The 18,143-nt window shown below is 41.6% G+C and overlaps 1 long non-coding RNA gene across 2 annotated transcripts in view; it reads right to left on the bottom strand.

Moving 5' to 3' along the window:
- Positions 1-18,143, bottom strand: part of LOC131401486 (uncharacterized) — an 84,009-nt gene that overhangs the window by 12,582 nt on the left and 53,284 nt on the right. For both annotated transcript variants that reach the window (XR_009217692.1, XR_009217691.1), the window contains exons 4-6: positions 14,730-14,863; positions 3,389-3,509; positions 1,641-1,755 (exon numbers count right to left, since the gene is read on the bottom strand). This is a non-coding gene — a long non-coding RNA (uncharacterized LOC131401486). The remainder of the gene's footprint in view (positions 1-1,640; positions 1,756-3,388; positions 3,510-14,729; positions 14,864-18,143) is intronic.

Here is an 18,143-nt window from a genome sequence, read left to right as displayed (position 1 = left end):
CTAGCCTGGAGGCAAGCCCTTTTTTTAGCACCTCATTATTGATACCACGAGCAGAGTAACACATAGTCCTTCATGCACATATTCATTCGACAACTTACTGAACACTTAGTCCCTGCCCTCAAGGAGAGCATATGGCTGGGGAGTGGAATGGATGGAATGTGGGCTTTGAGTCAGGTTAATAGTATTGTGAGTTGGGAGATCCCAAGCCAGTTGCCTGACCTCTCTGAGCCTCAGCGAAATGGGATGACGAGGCCTCTGACAGAGAGTTATTTTGCAGTTTTAAAATACTCTCTTACAAAATGACCGGTACTTAGCAGGTGTTAAGTAATTGATAATTATAATTATTATTGACCTAACGGCCTTAAAACCTTACATCCTAGCCAGGGTGGAGGTAGGAAAAGGGAAAAGACACTGAGATGATTACCTCTAAGGCAAGGCAGAGTGAAATATAAGCTACCATTGAGAAGCAGGACTCAAAATTGCAGACTAGAGGAAAATATAATAGTTTCTAACTAACTATGGGGATTGGGGAAGGCTTCCCAGAGAATATGGCATTTCAAATTGGGCCTGAGAGGATGAGGGGGATTTCCACAGGTTGGAAGGTGGAAGATATGTGCCCATGCACACCCTTGCCCTATAAACACAAAGCTATTCCTGTACTTGACACAGAATGGGATTGGTTAGGAGGATAAAGCCAAGGAGAGAGACACAGTTAAGCTTATGTCTCTATAACAGCAAACATACATTTTGGCAGCGAATAAATGGATCATCATGAATCACTTGCTTTGTCCAGACTCAGGCGAAGAAAATAAAAAAAGAATTGGAGCTGAGTATCGGGATAAAATCATCTTACTAGAAAGATGGTTTTGATTGTGAGACAATCTCCAAAGGAAAAGAATCCTTTGCTCGTGCATTCCATTAACTAGAAAATATCTTGGATACATCTGAATCTTTTGATTGCCCCATTGAATGAAAAGTCTTAAAACAGGAATGGAGAACGTTCCCCTGACAATTGTGCTCTGGCAGTCTAGACAGTAGCCCTGCCCATACACATTTCAGCAATTTGTACAATAAACATAAGCTAAATCTTATTGCACAATTGCACTTTGTACTATATGATGGCCCATACCTGAACTGTCTCATGGGTGTACATTGCCCGATTGGATTTCAGGCTCTCTGATGTGAGGAATACTGTTGTGTGTCCTTCTCAGAATTCAGCACCATCCTAGGCACAAAGTCTCCTTACCTTGGGTTTCTCCACTCAATCATCTCTCCAGTCCTTCCAAGTCTTCATTTTTAGGTGATAAATTTGAGTGAAAACAGGACCCGTATTAGCTCATTTGTAATTGTTTTCTGGGATGCTGATTTCAGCCCCTGAGTTTATAATTGTTAATTGAACAGAAAATGGCATCAATTTTTGGCTCCTCTACAATATGCAGCAACAGATTTTCCTCTAAGACCCAGAGAGGAGTGAAAATACAGCATTTGAGCAAATCCCTAGGGGTGGAATACCCCCAAAGTCACATAATGTGACCAAACTCAAGAACAGAAGGGGGTTGCTTTATATGACCAGGATTGGGTCATGCCAAAGGCCTTCCTGCAGCCCTGAATCAAAGCTCTGCCTTGTGCATGTTACTAACCTGTGAGCCTGGAGAGAAAACCAGCTCCCCTTCTGCCCTAAAGGGCGGTCTCTGTTGTGTCCTATGGTCCTTGCCAGTGGCTGCTGGGAGGGCCAAGTAGGGTCCCTGAACATTCCTGTAGTGGAATTGATTGAGGAATCAAAGGGTGTGGCTTGGAGGAGGGGGTCAGAGTGTGATTTGTCAGTTGTGAGAAGCCATCTTTTAGCCTCCTCCTCTTCTTTTCCAGAGGTTGACTGCACCTTTAATTAACTGTGGAAACTTGTCACATGGGAACTTGTTAAAAATGCAGAATCACAGGTTCCCCCTTTAACAAGATCCCCAGGTGATTCATATGCACAATAAAGTTTGAGAATCCCTGCATGAAGTCCTCTGAGCCTGTTTCCTCTTCTGTTAAATGGGCTTGAGGACACCAACCTATCTGTGAGACCGGCTGTGGATAACAAATGAGATAACCTGGGGCAACAGCGTGCTGGAGCCATTGGTTAAATTTCCAGGAATTTTGCGGGCCAGTTGTTAAGCTGTTGGTAGTTTGAAATCGGGCTATGGTAGGAGAATTTGCAGACCCTACAAATCTGCAGACCCTACAAATGAGAGATTGCATTTATTTTTTAGAGACCCAGTTTATCTGCACTCCACTATAGGGGCCTAAAACAGGTGAAAGCCAAGACCCATGGGCTGGGAGTCTGCCGCATCCAGCACGTGAAGGACACTTGCAGTTCCCTATGGGTTTTCAGAAGCAGGGCCACCAGCTTGAGTTTGGCCCTAGGTCCTGGATACCAAAACAGGGGAGCTAAGGGCACCGAAAGCCAGGCTTCCCAGAATCGACCAGAGTCTCTCCATTTGGGCTCCCCTCCAGTTCCTTGGAGCCTGCACTTCACAGCTGGAGCTCATTACTGTATCCCTCACCAGTTAGCAACTCAAAGGCCTTGTTCTGTTCAACTGCAGAGGGTCTGCACTTTGGCAGCAAAGGAAGCCAGGGCCAGCACAGCGCCACTGGGCCCTGTCCGAGGAACCTTTGAAAATAAGTTTTCAAATCATTAAGGAAATGAAAATGAAAAACAAACTGTGAGAGAGGAACAAATCTGCTTGCTAGCCAGCTTACCTAACGCACACAGCGTATTAATGGGACTTTAAGATCACACCAAGAAGAAAGAAGCATTTAGCCATGCGGCTCTCCGGTTCACACAGGGCAAAGATGAACTATGTGGCTGTGGAACATTCGTAAGCTTCAACATCTTTGCAAGACGATGATCTGTTTCTCAGAGGTACCATAAGCATTTTGTGATCCTGAGGTTGCTATGGTGGCTGCTTTTGTGTTGAATAACAAACTACTATATAAACTTGGGCAAATCTGCATAAATTATGTCTGGCCTATGGTTCCGTGGCTCTCTAACTCACACACCCTGATCTGTAATGGAAGAAACATGCTCGAACACAGGGCAATGGGGCATGGACATATGTTCTGACAGTAAAGAGGTTTCTCAGGTAGTTTCAAGTGGGCTATTTATTTCCCTCTGGCTAAGCGGCCATCGATTGCCAGCACACCTTTTTGGGAATTATTTTGCAAGCATTTTAGGACAAAGGCTAAGATGAGGAGCCCTTGGTATTTTTCAGATAATACAAAGCACTGCCTAGTGAGCATGTTGTCATTTTGAGGTACAGAAATATAATAATCTTCTTCTACGCACATTCAGTCCATATTTGTGATAAATGATGTTTTAATATAAAATAAAACCCCCGAAACTTACCACTATATTGTTTCTCTGTCTTTTATCTCTTGCCTCTCTGAGCCACAACATTCCATGGAATCCAGAATTATATTATCACAGCCCAACTTCCTTTTGTTCAAGCAGAACACATTGTAGTTCTCTGAAAATAATGCAATATTGTCAGTTCCAAGCACCTCCCCACTTCTACCCCCACCCTCTTTTGGTGCTATTATTTTTCATTAAAAAGTTGCGGTTGAACACAATGCATATCTACTTGTAGCTAGTTTGCAGCCTATGCAAAAGGGGTTTAAAGAGTGCCTCAAGCATATTTCATAGACCCCTGGCTCCTTCCTTTATCTCAGTCATTGACCAGGATATGACATTTTCCCAGAAGCAAGATAACTACATTCCAGTTTTCACAGAGCAACATCGTGTTATTCTGTACTTTTTTGTCCTGATCTCCAAGATAACACCTAAGCCATGAACATTTTACTCCCTTCTGGAAATGTAGCCAACCAACAATCCACACAAAGGCAACCTCCAGCTGGGAAAGCCACTCTCATCTCAGAGGTGAGTGGAGTATGGCGATGAGTCATGAGAGTGTACAAATGGCAAAACCAGGTGTCTGGGTTTCCAAATGATACTAAAGGATCTCCCTAACATCAGTGGGACTTGAGTGGGATTGAACTTCAGCTCAATACCAACTACGACAGGGAGAAGTGTACAGGCGGTTCTGATTTTCCTTTTGCATTCTTTCAGACAGCCAACTTTTACAGAGGGTAGCCACATGATTGGAGCCTGAGATTTCACTTGGCCTTGAGCCATCAGCACTAACACATGTCTAAGGACTCACAGCTGCCTCACTAGTGGGCTCCCAGCACCTCCACTGCAGATGTGGGCTCTTCAGGCTGTGCGATGTCTGCTTCTCAAGCTTCCGTGGAAGAGAGGGCTAGACACAGAAAGGACTGGATGGATGTGAACTCCAACAAGTGCCTACACACAGGTAGAGGACTGGAAGCAGACCAGGCTAAACTCTACACTGCTAGGCATTAGGCAGGTTTTCCAGGGGAGCAGCCTCTGACTGACTCCTGTTGGTCCCAATTCCACCTCTCCAAACCCAAGCCATGGGCAAAGGAACTTGACCCTGGAACTAATCAATGCCCACCCCAAGCAAAGCTTGGAAAAGTTCCTAAGCTACATCTTTTTCAAGAGATTAAGTCAGTCAACTGGAAATTTCTAATAATAAGCACATTATAATCATGAATGGGCCTTGCCCCTTATCTGAGATGTCATGGTATCATCTGCAAGCTGGAGGGTCAGCACACATTCCAGTACATATGGCAAAGGAGATCTGAGGTCTAGTTCTAGCATGTCACTGACATGCTAGCTAACTTTTGCAGGTCACTTTTGCTCTCTGTGACTCAGTTTTCTCATCTGCATAAGAGGGAAGTTGGATTAGATGACCTCCAAGGCCACTTCCAGCTCTGATATTGAGTGAGTCTGTGTTGCACACACTGGCTTTACAGCTAGGCTGCCCCAGATGGTTATTAGAAGGTTCTCTTTCTTTCTGCCACGTGCCCACCTCAGACCAACTTGCTATAATATAAGAAAAGACTCAACATAGGCTGGTGGCAGCAAGAAGCAACCAGCTCAGCCCACACAGCAAGAACATTTGCCACTGCATGGTATTTTCTCAGCTAAACAGATTCCAGACACATCTGCACAGCACCTAAGACACAAATCAGAAGGAAACATATGAACTTCATGGGTGGCCTTCTGAAGATGTTCAAAAATGTTCTAGGATACAAATTTACCAGGTCTATCCCCACTCCCAGCCCCTGGAAGGCACAGGATCCCTTTAACACCAGGCCCTGCCTTGGTTGCAACAATGCATCAGCCCAGAGTCTTTAGTCACCTCGTCCCCTAAAATCAACTTAGCTCTACCCCTTAGGTCCTAGATCTTGGTCCCAGGCCACGGTATGAATTCTCTCCTAGCCACAGCTGCTTCTAAAACAACAGCTGGGTGTAGAGTCTGCCTACAAGAAGCAAAGATCTGAAGTCTGGTTCTAGCTATGTCGCTGACACACTGGCTACCATTTGGCAGGTCATTTTTACTCTCTGTGACTCAGCTTCCCCATCTCTATGATGAGGAAGTTGGATTAGATGGCCTCCAAGGCCACTTCCATTTGTGGTATTGAGTGAGTCTGTGTTGCAGGATATGCCTCAGGCACGAAGGAGGGGCATGCGGACCCCGCCGAGAAGTCAGGAGGCCCAGGTTCTAGTTCTACCTTTGCCGCTTACTAGCTGTGGTTGGCCAACTTGTTCGGATGGCAAAGGACTTGGAAGTCGTGGGGACCTTTGTGGCACATCATAAAATAGTGACAACCATTTTGCCTGCAAAAATATTTGGCTTTATTATATGTGTACATGTCTTTGTATCAAAATAATAATAACAACAATAATATCAGTATCTGAAACATTTTTAAGAAATTATTTATTTCTAAGTTTCTATTCTATTCATTTGCTAGTTCCTTGCTCATTTTTTCATCTACAAAAAATCATCTGTACAAGGCCTTAACTGATTGTTTCCCTGTTCCTGCCCCTCTCCTGCCCCACCACCAGTCTCCCACTCATTCTGCCAACTACTCTGACCTTCGTTGAGTTCCTAGAACATTCCTAACATGCTCCCTCCTCAGGGGCTTTGCACTTGCTGTTTTCTCTGCCTGGAATTATCCTCCCTTTCACTTCCTTCAGGTCAAATATCACCTTCTCAGAAGGGCTTTCCCATCAAATATTTCAAACCCTGTCCACACTTCCTATGCCCTTTGCCCACTTTTTTTCTCCTTAGCCCTTATCACTGACATACTATCTATTTTAACTATTTATCTTATTTATAATCTCCCTCCCCCACTAGAACGTAAGCTCCATGAGGGTAGGGATTTTTGTCCTCATTTTTTTTTCACTGTTGTTTCCCCAGTGCCAAGAATATTGTCTGGAACAGAGAAGGCACTCAGAAACTGTGTTTTGGATGAAGGAACGAATAGTAGCAGGCACTAAATGTTTAATAAATATTTACGGGAGAAAAAAATGTATAATTGAAAAAATATATCAACAATCTGCAAACTGCGAAAAGCTCCCATTATTGTCCCTGTGCAACTGACGCTTCAGTCCAGCTCTGGGAACTCCCGTGATCTTCAGGAGGGGAGTCTGGAGCCCTGGGTGTAAATCCTCTTTCTCCATATTGTGTGTTCTGACTTGGATTGGCCAATCCTGTCAGCTGCCTTCCCAATCACTAATCTACACTTCTGTCTGGAAACATCCAGTGATATGTCAGAACACAGAGTCTTTTGGAGATAAAAGTAACCACAGAGAACGTTTCCTGAGCACCAGGCTCCGGGCTTGAACACATTTCTGGCACTATCACCTTATGAGATGAGTACTGTTTATCCCTGTTTTTCAAGTGAGGAAACTGAGCCTCAGCGAGGTTGTTTCTTGCCCAAGTACACACAGCTAGAAGTGGTCAAGGGAGGCTTTAAATCCAGGTCTTAAACGCTAAGCTCTAGCCTCCTTCTCTCTTATCTCCCATTGTCTGTCTCCTTCCTGCTGTTTCAAGTTCTCTTCCCCACCCCACACCCTGAAGCCTGGACATTTGTGTTTGTGGATTAAAATATATAGATGTGACCACAACGATATGTATATTTGACAACTGCAAACAGTCTATTTCTCTCCATATGCAGAATTAATAAGGCTGGTGCAAGGGAAGAAAAATCAGACAGAAAAAAACCTATGTTCAAATTCAGACTCAGTCAGTTTACTGGAGCAAATTACGTAATCTGGGCCCCGGTTTCTTCAAGTATAAAAAAGAGGAATACAGCACTGGCATGAGTATAAAAGGAGATAATATTTAGGACTGGGCCAAGCCCAGTGCCTGGCACCTAACAGCAGCTAAGTAAATGCTGATTTCTTTCCTGCCTTTTAAGCCTCAGATATGAGCATCCTCTCCTTTGTAGTTACTTCCAGCCTCCAGGACACTGCTGTGTGAGCCGCAGCGGAAAGAGAACTTCTCCACCTCTAGGGAAGACCTGCTTTTCCCTTTTTTTCATTTGCTCGCCCTGTCACTTTGATGGCCCTTATATGAGAGGTATGGAATTTCAAGAAGTGGAGATGACCTAAAAAAAAATCAGACTCGTCTTAAAAACGAGGAAGATCCGGAAATCCATTATGCTATAATGAAGAACGCTTAGCATTTCCCAATATTTTTTTGATAAATGACAAATGACCATTCAGATCTTAATTGTGCTGATCCTGGATGAGATTAGCTAATAAAAATTAACATCATGAAAAGCAACTCATGTCAATTAAAGATGAAAAAAAGATTAAACCTAATACAGAATCTTTTCTAGGAAAGATAGGTTTCAAAATTTTTAAAGTTTCATTTTGTTGCTATGGTACCATCATTTCTAACTATTTTCAGTTATCTTGAAATACTCAGTAGGGTCAAGTATATTCTATGATATCCAATTGTTTTCCCAGGCTTGTTTAAAAGCATCATTCTGTAAATGCAGCTGAATGTTTGCAGACATCTGAAGATTAATACTGAAATGAAAATATTTAGCAAAATATCTGTCCTGAGATAATGCCATAATAATAACACTTTGAATTTATCCAGTGTCTTTGTTCTGAGCAGCTCAAAGGGCTCTGAAACCATTATCTCATTAATCAAATAGCGCATTCCTAAGCTAGAGTATCATGATGTGCCTGGTTAGCGATGTCAGCAGTTCCACTCTGGAAACCACATACTGTTACTAGAGGATTATTGGAGCAAAATGAAATGACACAGGAAAAAAACTCACAACTATCTCAATATGCAAGTCCTAATATAAACCATGTTCTCTATCAAAGTACTGTCCCAGGATTATACTAATGTTTTCTCTGTTCTCAACGCAGATATTAGGAAAGAATGCTATCATTTCCCGAACCAGTGATGCCAAGTAGAGTGGAAATAGCAAAGAGCAAGGTCAGGAGCCCTGGTTCTTATAGATGCTCTGCCTTTAACTTACTGGGTGTCCTACTACGTGTTCTTTCCCTCTCTGGACTGACTTTTCCTTGCCTGGAAAAAAAGAAGGTTGAATGCACCAGTCCCTTTTATATTTGTCCTGACAATGAAACGCTTTCACCAAACAATGAGAATCTTGTTATCATTTTTTATCAGTCTTCTATGTAGGTATCTACAAGATTTCATAGAAAAAAAATTAAAAGTCCCTATTCCCATGTTCATAGCACCATCATTCATGATAGACAATAAGTGGAAGCAACTCAAGTGTCCATTGACAGATGAGTGGACAAACACAATGTGGTATATCCATACAATGGAATATTATTCAGCCTTCAAAAGGAAAGGAATTCTGACACATGCTACAACATGGATTAACCTTGACAACATTATGGTAAGTGAAATAAGCCGGTCACAAAAGGGCAAACATTTTATGACTCCACTTATATGAAATATCTAAAATAGAAAAGTGCATACAGACAAAAAGTCGAATAGTCGTTATCAGGGCCTGAAGGAATGGGAGTTATTGTGTAATGGAGACCAAGTTTCAGTTTTGCAAGATAAAAAGAGTTCTGGAGATGAATGGTGGTGATGGTTGAACAACAATGTTACTGTGCTTTATGCCACTTAAAAATCGTTAAGATGGTAAATTTTATTTTATGTGTATTTTACCACAATTAAAAAAAAAATTAGGGGCCGGCCCAGCAGCGCAAGTGGTTAAGTGCATGCACTCTGCTTCGGCGGCGCGGGGTTCATGGGTTTGGATCCCAGGCATGCACGGATGCACCGCTTGTCAATCTGTGCTGTGGCGGCCTCCCATATAAAGTAGAGGAAGATGGGCACAGAAGTTAGCTCAGGGCCAATCTTCCTTGGCTAAAAAGAGGAGGATCAGCATCGGATGTTAGCTCAGGGCTGATCTCCCTCACAAAAAAAAAAAAAAAAAAAAAAAAAAAATTAAAAGTCCCACTATTAAAGACCAGTTCGAAGATAGCAAGGCTAGTAAAATCCCTTCCAGATCTGAAATATATCTAGGTAAATCTGAAAAAAAAATATTTAAACAAAAAAAGTGATTCCTTAAATTTCACTTCATTACTGTTGAAAAATTGAGTCAATGGATGTGGATGGCAAAGAAAAATCCCATTTCTCTATATTATGAAAGTAGGTTAGTGCCAACAGAAAACTGCTCCCCAAAGTTTTGCAGAAAGGGCCCTTGGTCACTGCTGACTTCCTTGCAGAGGGGTAGTGAGCTCAGTGATTTATTTCACATCCAAGGCACCAGTATACCAAGTTGGAAGAAGCTAATGTGAGTTACTATTTTTTCCAAAGGTTATTAGATTAGAAGACGAGGAGACAAGGGCAGGTGAAACTGAGATTCACACTTAAAATACTTGAGGGCTAAAGTGCCTTATAGTTATCATGAAGTAAGTTTGCCTTTTTGGGACACTTTAGCTAGGAGACAGTTTGAGTCTTGCTAGAGTTGCAGCATACCCCTCCCAGTCCTTCCACCCATGTCTGAGGCCAGAGAAGACCCAAACCCACCTCTGAGTGAAGGAATTGAGGTCCTTTGCCCATGATTTCAGTCCATACTGTCAGCCTAAAGGTAAGCCTCCCTACAGAAGGGGAGATGAACCCAGTACCCAGAATGATAAACCTAGCTACAGGGTTACCTTGTCCACCATCACCCAAATAAGAAGGAAGGAACTGAAACTCTCCTTTTAGTCCTAGTTTATTTTCCCAAGTTGAAAAAAAAAAAAAAAACCTTACAAATAATTCCCACTGGAAAAAAAGAAAATTGTCACAAAAATTCCGGCCTGGTTGTGGCTGGGGCAGGGGACAGAGTGGTCCGTAAAGGAAACTTGGAGAAGGGGAAGGAGAAAAAGGAAGGGACAAAAGTATTTGCCTTGTTCTCAGAGCAGGAGAGGGCCAGCTTACCAGGGTCTTTATATTCAAGCTTCTGTATTGAGGGATTGGTTGAGGAAGGGCCGTGTCAGTAATGCACTTCCTCAAAGGGGAAGGCTAAAGGTTGCCATGGGAACCTTGGTTCTGTATCTCTCTGACTTGGATGAATGTGTAAAAGTTGCCTAGCTGGAGATTTTATATTAATCACTACATGTTCTTTAGGATAGGATCTGAAGAATTCTCTTTAGCAGATGCATTTCAAAACAAAGCTAATTTCTCACTGAAAGCTAACTGTGGGAAGGCCAGTTTGTTTAGAAGCATGGTGAAAAGGCTAGATGAGGAGTTAGAACGCTTGGGTTTCAGCCTTTGCTTGGTCACTTGTCAGCTGTGAAAGAGTGAGAAAACCACAACTTCACTGGGCCTCAGTTTCCTCATAAAACAAGGACAATAAAACCTCCCCTACAGGGATGTTTCCAGGCATTCTCCCAACTTCGAAAAGCAAAGGTGACACAGGGCCGGAAGTACAGTGCCCTGCCCCCAGGAGTGATAGAGAGCTACTCCAGGGGATTTTGCATCGGATTGTTGATATAATTACCAAGACAAGCTCACCAACATTTTCTTTCACAGATGCTGAAAGCAGGAGGGAATTCTGACTCCTTCATTTGATCGATGAAGTTCCGAGGTTAAGTGACTTGCCCAAGGTCACACAGCTACAAATTGGTGGAGGTGGGATTCAAGCTAAAAGCCATCCAACTCCCCGTTCACTGCTCTTTCCTCTCCACCAATCAGATGCATGAAGAAATGAGCCTGAAAAAGAAGTTTCTCTAGCTTGTAATTCCAGGAAGGAAAAGCTAATTTAAAAAAACATGCCTGTGTTGGCTGCGTTGGCATATGCACGCAAACACAGCATGGATGCAGCAGACAGTCTCAAGGTTTCCAGATCAGTTTAACATCGTTTTCCTAAAAAGCACAGTATTTCTAAAATGATAGGTGAAGTGGATCAAATCAAGTAGAAAGAATATCTCGGTAGTTAGCTGGATTTGTTTAGGTAATTTTCAAGACGATTCCCGTTTTTTTCCTGTTCTGCAGCTTCTGTACTTTCATTAAAAAGAAAAAATCTCCTTTTAGATATTTGCACATCTCAGAACAATGCCCTCCTAATACCTCCAAAGGCACACAACAGGATCAACTAGAAAATCTGTATAAAATTGCATACAATTGGTTCCATGATAAGAAATGTTTGTTTAATGTGGTTTGTTTTCTTCTTAAATAAAAAGAGCCTATCTTTAGCCATCAACCGGTTTGAAAGACAGACCATCATTGCTTATTCTGTTTTGATATTTCTCTACACTTTAAAATTTGCCATTCCTTTCCCATGGCAAATCAAAGGTTTTATACAAAATCCTTCACGGCTAAAGTAAAGCCTTAGTTATACATCTTTCTATTCTCTGATGATTAGGGCTGTGTTTTTGTTATGGTAAATAAGTATCTCATAGAAGTTCAGAAGGTCCTTTTTAGTAATCGTTTGCAAAGTCTCTGAGGAAAATAGTCTCTTCCTAACCTTTATTTTAGACCTCTATGATTCTTTTCCCCTGTAATCCTTGCACCAAGTAGCACAAGATAAGCTTTGTAACAAAGTTGGATGAGTTGGACTAACTCTTAAGTAAATGAGTGGCCTTTTCAAGAAGATACTCTTGTTGGAGGAGAAAGATGTTCTGCACAATTAATGTTTGCAAGAGGGTCATTGAGTAGGTCAAATTTTAACTGGTGGCAATATATCACTCAACCTCCATTGGCGAGCTGATGAAAGCATTTGATTGGCCTCAGCCATATGAACCCAAAGCCAGGAATTTCTGAACCTTGCAAGGAGAGAGGGACAGTGGGAGACAGCCTCTAAAACAGCTGTAAAATGTAGCAGCTCTAGACTTCCAGCAATTCCACCCTTTTAAAACTGGTGGCTAAACGAGCAAGTACTTTTTAGCAAGCCACTCTTCATAAATCTGTTGGCCAAAAGAAGATTCCTGTGTACAGTATAAGAGATTCAAACATTTTAATCTAATTCTGTCCCTGAGCTGATTCAAATCATTCAGAGCCTCAATATAGCTGGATCAGTTAGCTGCCCCCAACTGACTCTCACAGAAAGATGAAAATCAAGACAACATGACGATGCAGACTTGCAGAATACCAGAGCTAGAAGGGAACTTAGATTTCAAGTGGAACCCCTTCTCTCAAATTTTTCAGATGAGGAAACCGAGGCCCCAAAAGGTGACTTGCCAAAGTGCACAAAAGCTTCCTCTTAACTCCAGACATTTAATATTTAGCTAGTTTTTACCCCATTTCCAAACGGAAAATGCCAAGACTTATGGTTTAATATTAAAACTAACTCTCTCTACCTACCTCATACTTGTGTTTCGAGGAGCTGCTCAAAGTCCTCCGCCCACTACCCCCACCCCCACCAGACTCCCCAGTTTAACAGTTCCTGTTTTCTCACTATGCCCTTCCAGCTTTCTCTGTCTCCTCCCCGCCATGGGGGTAGGTCCAATTACTTGGTAGCCCACTTAGCATAGCAAAGAGCCGCAGTACAGAAATGTTGTGTGGAAAAACCAGAGGGCCCCCAGTCGATGCTTTGTTCCTCCCAGCTGTGCTTACTTCCCAAGCAGAGCTGCAATCCCCACTGCTGTGGCTTCCCCTGGGTTTGGATCAGGCCCCGGGGATACTATTATTACATAATTTTGCATTGTACCTCAGGGCAAAAAATGTAATGAAGGAGAAAGCCTATACCTCTCGTTCTGTTTCCTTCGTTGGAAAAACGGGTATCATCATCCGGGCTGTTCTGTGAACTGGGCCTTGCCCAGCACAACAATAGGCTTCTGAGGACAAGGTGATTAGGCCGACAGTGCAGTGTGTTTGATTAGCGCCAACCAGCCCTTTGTAGAGGGACAATATCGGGCCATACAGTAACAAGATCACGTCTTTTGATTTGGGTTCGCTCCCTCTGTTGATACAATCCATTATCCTGTTTGCCTTTCTTACTACACCAAGGCATTGCACCAAGAGCTTCAAGGATTTTTTCTATAATAACCTCCAAATCCCTCAGCACCTGCCTTCTGCCAAAGAACTTCCCCCTTCACATCGGTGCTTTTCTTTGTCCTTTCAACATCACTTTGAATAGTTAGGTAAAGCTATACTCCCATCCCAAGGAAAAAGAAAACTAGGGCGACAACTACAGGGCCTCATATTTCATAAGAAACAAAATTAGGGGGAGTAATTGAGTTATTGTTTGCTTAACCCTTTCCCTGCTGCCCCCGTCTTAGTTTCAGTGGACCATCTTTTCAGCCATTTAAATAGATGTGATGAAGAAAGGAAGAGAAGTTCTAGAGCTTGGGGCAGCATCCAAGAGATTCATTAATAAGATTTGCCTTCACAAAGGCAACAACCATATCAATTTTTTTTAAAACACACAAACAGTATGATGCCGTGTATCTTAGGCCCCTAAATTACCCAATTTCTAAAGCAGAAAAGGCACCCACCCAAAATTTGTCCAGACTCTCCAAACCTCCGTTATAAAGCAGGTAAGATGAATGGAATCTCTTGGATTTTAAAGGTCCCTTCCCATCTTTGAAAATGTGTTCACATTTGAAAATATTTCACATCCAGCAACCTTCAGAAAAATACATACCTGAGAAAAAAATATTGATGAGATCATTCACAGCTTTTGCTGATAGAACTGGTTCGTTGACAAGAGACCAGAGAATATCAGGAATCAGGACTTGTGAGAAAATAATGGGTTGTGTTTTCGTGTGGAGTGGCAAACCCCCTTAAACTCTGGCAGAATTCACATAATGCAGCATCTTGTTTCCACCCCCCCCACCCCTTCTCTAGCATCTTATTTATGTTTGTGCAAGATATTCCTGCTTAATTATGATTCATCCCACTTTGGACTGTAAATAGAACGCAAATTAATAATTTAGAGGAGAAAAAAGACCTGGGCCCTTTTCTCCTTCCTTCATTCCTAGGTCAGCCGGCTCGTTTATGAATTAGTGCTCGAGCAGCCTGAATAGCAGAGAATGAACGTTTGACTAAATCCTCTAAGTACGAAAGCTCTTCACACCATTTGGTCTTGAACTGATCCAATAGCGAGGTGTAACCACTAGTGACAATAAAGCGCCATCTGGCAAAGTGAACTCTAGGCAAACAATGACAAGCAGAAGTGAAAAGAATTGCAATGATTTCCACAAACATGTGAAATACTATAAACTGTGGGACTTAGCAGCTTCCTCCCGAGGCAAGTAAACAAATGCAACTCTTCGGCGGTGGTGCTGCTGTGTGGGGCTCCATCTCTGGGAGCAGGCTAGGCTCCATTTGCATTTAGCTAGGGAAAAAAGGTATGCAGATTGGCGAACAAAAAAATATATAAGCACTACTAACCAGACGTCACTTTTCCTTCGCTCTTTACTGTCAGGGTGATGTACTGGAAGTCTTTATTTCTTTCAGCTTGGGCCTCTCGGTGCCTCATTCTCCTTCCAGCCTGTTCTCATGCCTTTCTCATCACCTGCTGAGGCCTTGATCACGGACAGAGCAGACGAGCAGCGGGGGGACAATTAGAGAGGAGTTCAGACTTTGATCATTTGACCATATGTGAATACAACAGCTGACCACATGTTTTAAAAGACAACTAACTTAAATGTATTTTAAAAAATCACAAAGCAAGCATAGATACTGAAATTTACATTTTAATTATCTGGCACAATGCTGCATTCAACTTTCTCAAAATATTTAATATGGAAAAATACATCTTGCCCCTTCAAATAGGAAGAGAAAGCAGTTTTCTGTGTTTTACCCCCACCCCCACCTCCGCTCCCCCCTCGAAATGTGTTCTCTTTCAGTAGAACATTTAACCACTGTGGATAGGGAAGAATTCTGTGCCAGAGATATCAAAGGCACATTCAAAGTGGCCCAAAGTTGGGTATGATTACTAAAGGTAAATTAAGCTTAAAGTAAGCACCATCATTTATTTTTAAAACACGGTTTTATAGAGAAAATATCTGTCCAGCACTTACACCGTAAACGAGGTATTTTTTAAATGAGAGGGGTATATTGAATAGCTTAGCTTCACTTTCTTAACTCTTTAAAACGTCCATTGCAAAATTCTAAAATGTATATTCTAAAATGTGTGAAAATAAAAGAGCTTTGTTGGCAATAAAATAAAACTGATACGTGGTTAGCTAGAAGACAGTCTCATTGTAGCCACAATTCACAAACGAAAGTTTATTCGTGGCTCATTCTATCAAAACATTGTCACTTCTTTTCTGGTTTTCCCTAAACTATCAAAGTTGAACTGATTTCAGTCTGGCTAGGTGAAATGTGGACATACGACTATCCAGCTTAGAACCCTTTCTTGTGTTTTTGTATGCAGTTGATGATTTATCGGTTGCTTCTGGAGATATAGGGCCCTCCTTATCTTCTCCACCTACCAGATAATTAACATATTCATGAATGGTTATTTACTCTCAAATAGAACGATAATAGAAAAATAACACTAATTGTTTTGACAGCAGTTTACTTAAGAGTTATCTGGAGGAACAAATGTTTCTTTTGTAGTGTTAGGAAGACAAGCATTTACCTATGTATTAAGCTTATTTTTGTTCCTATGAGACAGACCAAAGTAATCTTGGGTGGGGGAAAAAAAGTCTAGAAGAAATAATTTAAGTGAAATTTCATCTGACAGTCCTCAAAATATTTTGATAGTCCATTTATTTCTTCAATTGTGAGGGAGATTAGCTGTGGGATATACATTTTAATAGCTATATAGGCTAACATATTTATTCATTATCTGTTTGTCATTGTCTTTTTAAAATATATATTACCCTTTAATTTTAAAATATCCCACCTTGTTTTACTTTACTTTGGTACCGTCTTAAATATAACTGCTTTATATCCATTATCAGACGAGTTTTAAGTGTGGGAACTCTTATTTTAGGGCACAATGCATTTTTACTTTGAAAGAGTTCATTTTTAATACAACCTTTGAAACAATGGTTACTTAAAAGACATATTCCTCTCTTAAATGCAAGTGTCTTTACTGGGGTTTGTGTGTCACCTTGAGACCTTGGGCACATCCGGGCCCTCTCTGGGCCGAAGTCCTCCTCTGTAACACAGATCTCTAAGGGCCCTTCCAGCTCCAAAGAATCTCAGATTCTATAATTTCCCTACCAAAACAAAATCTGCCACCAAATCTTCAATAACTCTTTCTTCTTTCCTTAATGAACTTTGCCCTGTAGTGTGAAGACATAGGCGAATGAATCTTCATATTTTACCTACTATGTGCCAGGCGTTTTACAGATATTATCTCCTTTAATCCTCACAACCACCCTGCAAAGTAAGCATTATTATCTCTGTTTTGTAGATGCGGAAACTGAGGCCCACAGAGGCAACGTACCTTGCAAGAAGCCTCACAGCTAGCAAGTTGCAGAACCAAGGCCTATCATCAGACAGGAATTCTTGTTACTACAAAACACTCCCTCACAGAAAGATAATGAGTATCAGAAGATTAAGTTTCTAGTCCCACTTTATCACTGATTTCCTGGGACAAATCCTCTACCTCAATTTCCTTAGCCCATAAAGGCATTGTATCTCCAGGATCATATCACCTACCTCATTATGGATAGAGACAAAATTAGAAGGGTACTAGGAAACAAAAGGCAAACCATGTGCTTCCTCCAAGATGGCAGAAGAGACACTGTCCTTGGAGATGGCAGGAGCATGGAACCACCCGTTCTGAACACAGAATGGCATTTGGTAGTTGAACTGGGATATTGGAAAAATAGCTTCAACGATGGCAGCATTCTTTAATGACATTTCTTAAGGTTAAAAGAGTTTTCTGCAAAGTGGGAAAATTCTGGAAAACAGAGTTCAATAGCTGCTTTTGAACTGAAATAGAATCTATGGAGAAAGAAAACCCTACAAAATGAAAGAAAAGAAAAAGTCTACCCTGCAAACGTGCTTTATTTTAACTTCATATGTACTCAACAGTTTTAAAGTGAACACGGAGAAAATCAGCCAGATTTGAACCCAACCTAGGAGTCTTTGGAGCCACTGACAGACATGGGGTGACTTCCCAGAATGTCCATTTTAAACCAAGATTTCGATGAGAAATGAATTGTTTTTAAATTCTAAGACACACAGAAATAGTCTCTGTGTGCCAGAGAGCAGGAGCATCTCAGGGGAAGGAAACTAGGAGAGGCTCTGAATTTGGGGTGCCAGGTAAGAAAGGGTGTCAAGAGCCATAGACGGGGATTGTGGGCATCTTGTGCAGTTGCTGTAATTTTATAACTTTCCCATTTGTTATTTCTGACTTTGTTGTTTGTTTTGTTTACTTTTCTTTAGTGATTTGCTATAAAACCCTTCCAGTTTTATTTTGTAACATTTTGGAGGCCTAGACTCCCTTGGAGAATCTGAGGAAAGTTATGAAAACTCTTCCCACCCCTCTCCACGCCCCCGAAGAATGCACAGAAGCACAAACTATTTGCATGAAATTTCTTGGAGTTTGCTGCCCATCCAAGCACCCCAGGTTATGATGACATGCTTAAAACAAATTAAGATACCAATGCACCATTTTCAACTATCAGATTGGCAATGAGTAGTAAAAGACTCAACAATTCCCAGGGTGGTTAAACAAGCAAGTTGGTAACCACTGATGGGAGTATAGATTGGTGACAAGTCTTCGGAGTTTTTTACATGCACTAGCTCTTTCAACTAGCATATTCAAGGCTGAAAAACAACACCAATGTCTATGAATAGGAGGATACTAGTTAAACAAAGGCAGGAATATCCATATTTCTG

The sequence above is a fragment of the Diceros bicornis genome, chromosome X (assembly GCF_020826845.1).
Source record: "Diceros bicornis minor isolate mBicDic1 chromosome X, mDicBic1.mat.cur, whole genome shotgun sequence".
NCBI lineage: Eukaryota > Metazoa > Chordata > Mammalia > Perissodactyla > Rhinocerotidae > Diceros > Diceros bicornis.
The sequence above is the reverse complement of the archived record's forward strand: the minus strand, read 5'-3'. Positions and strand labels throughout refer to the sequence as shown.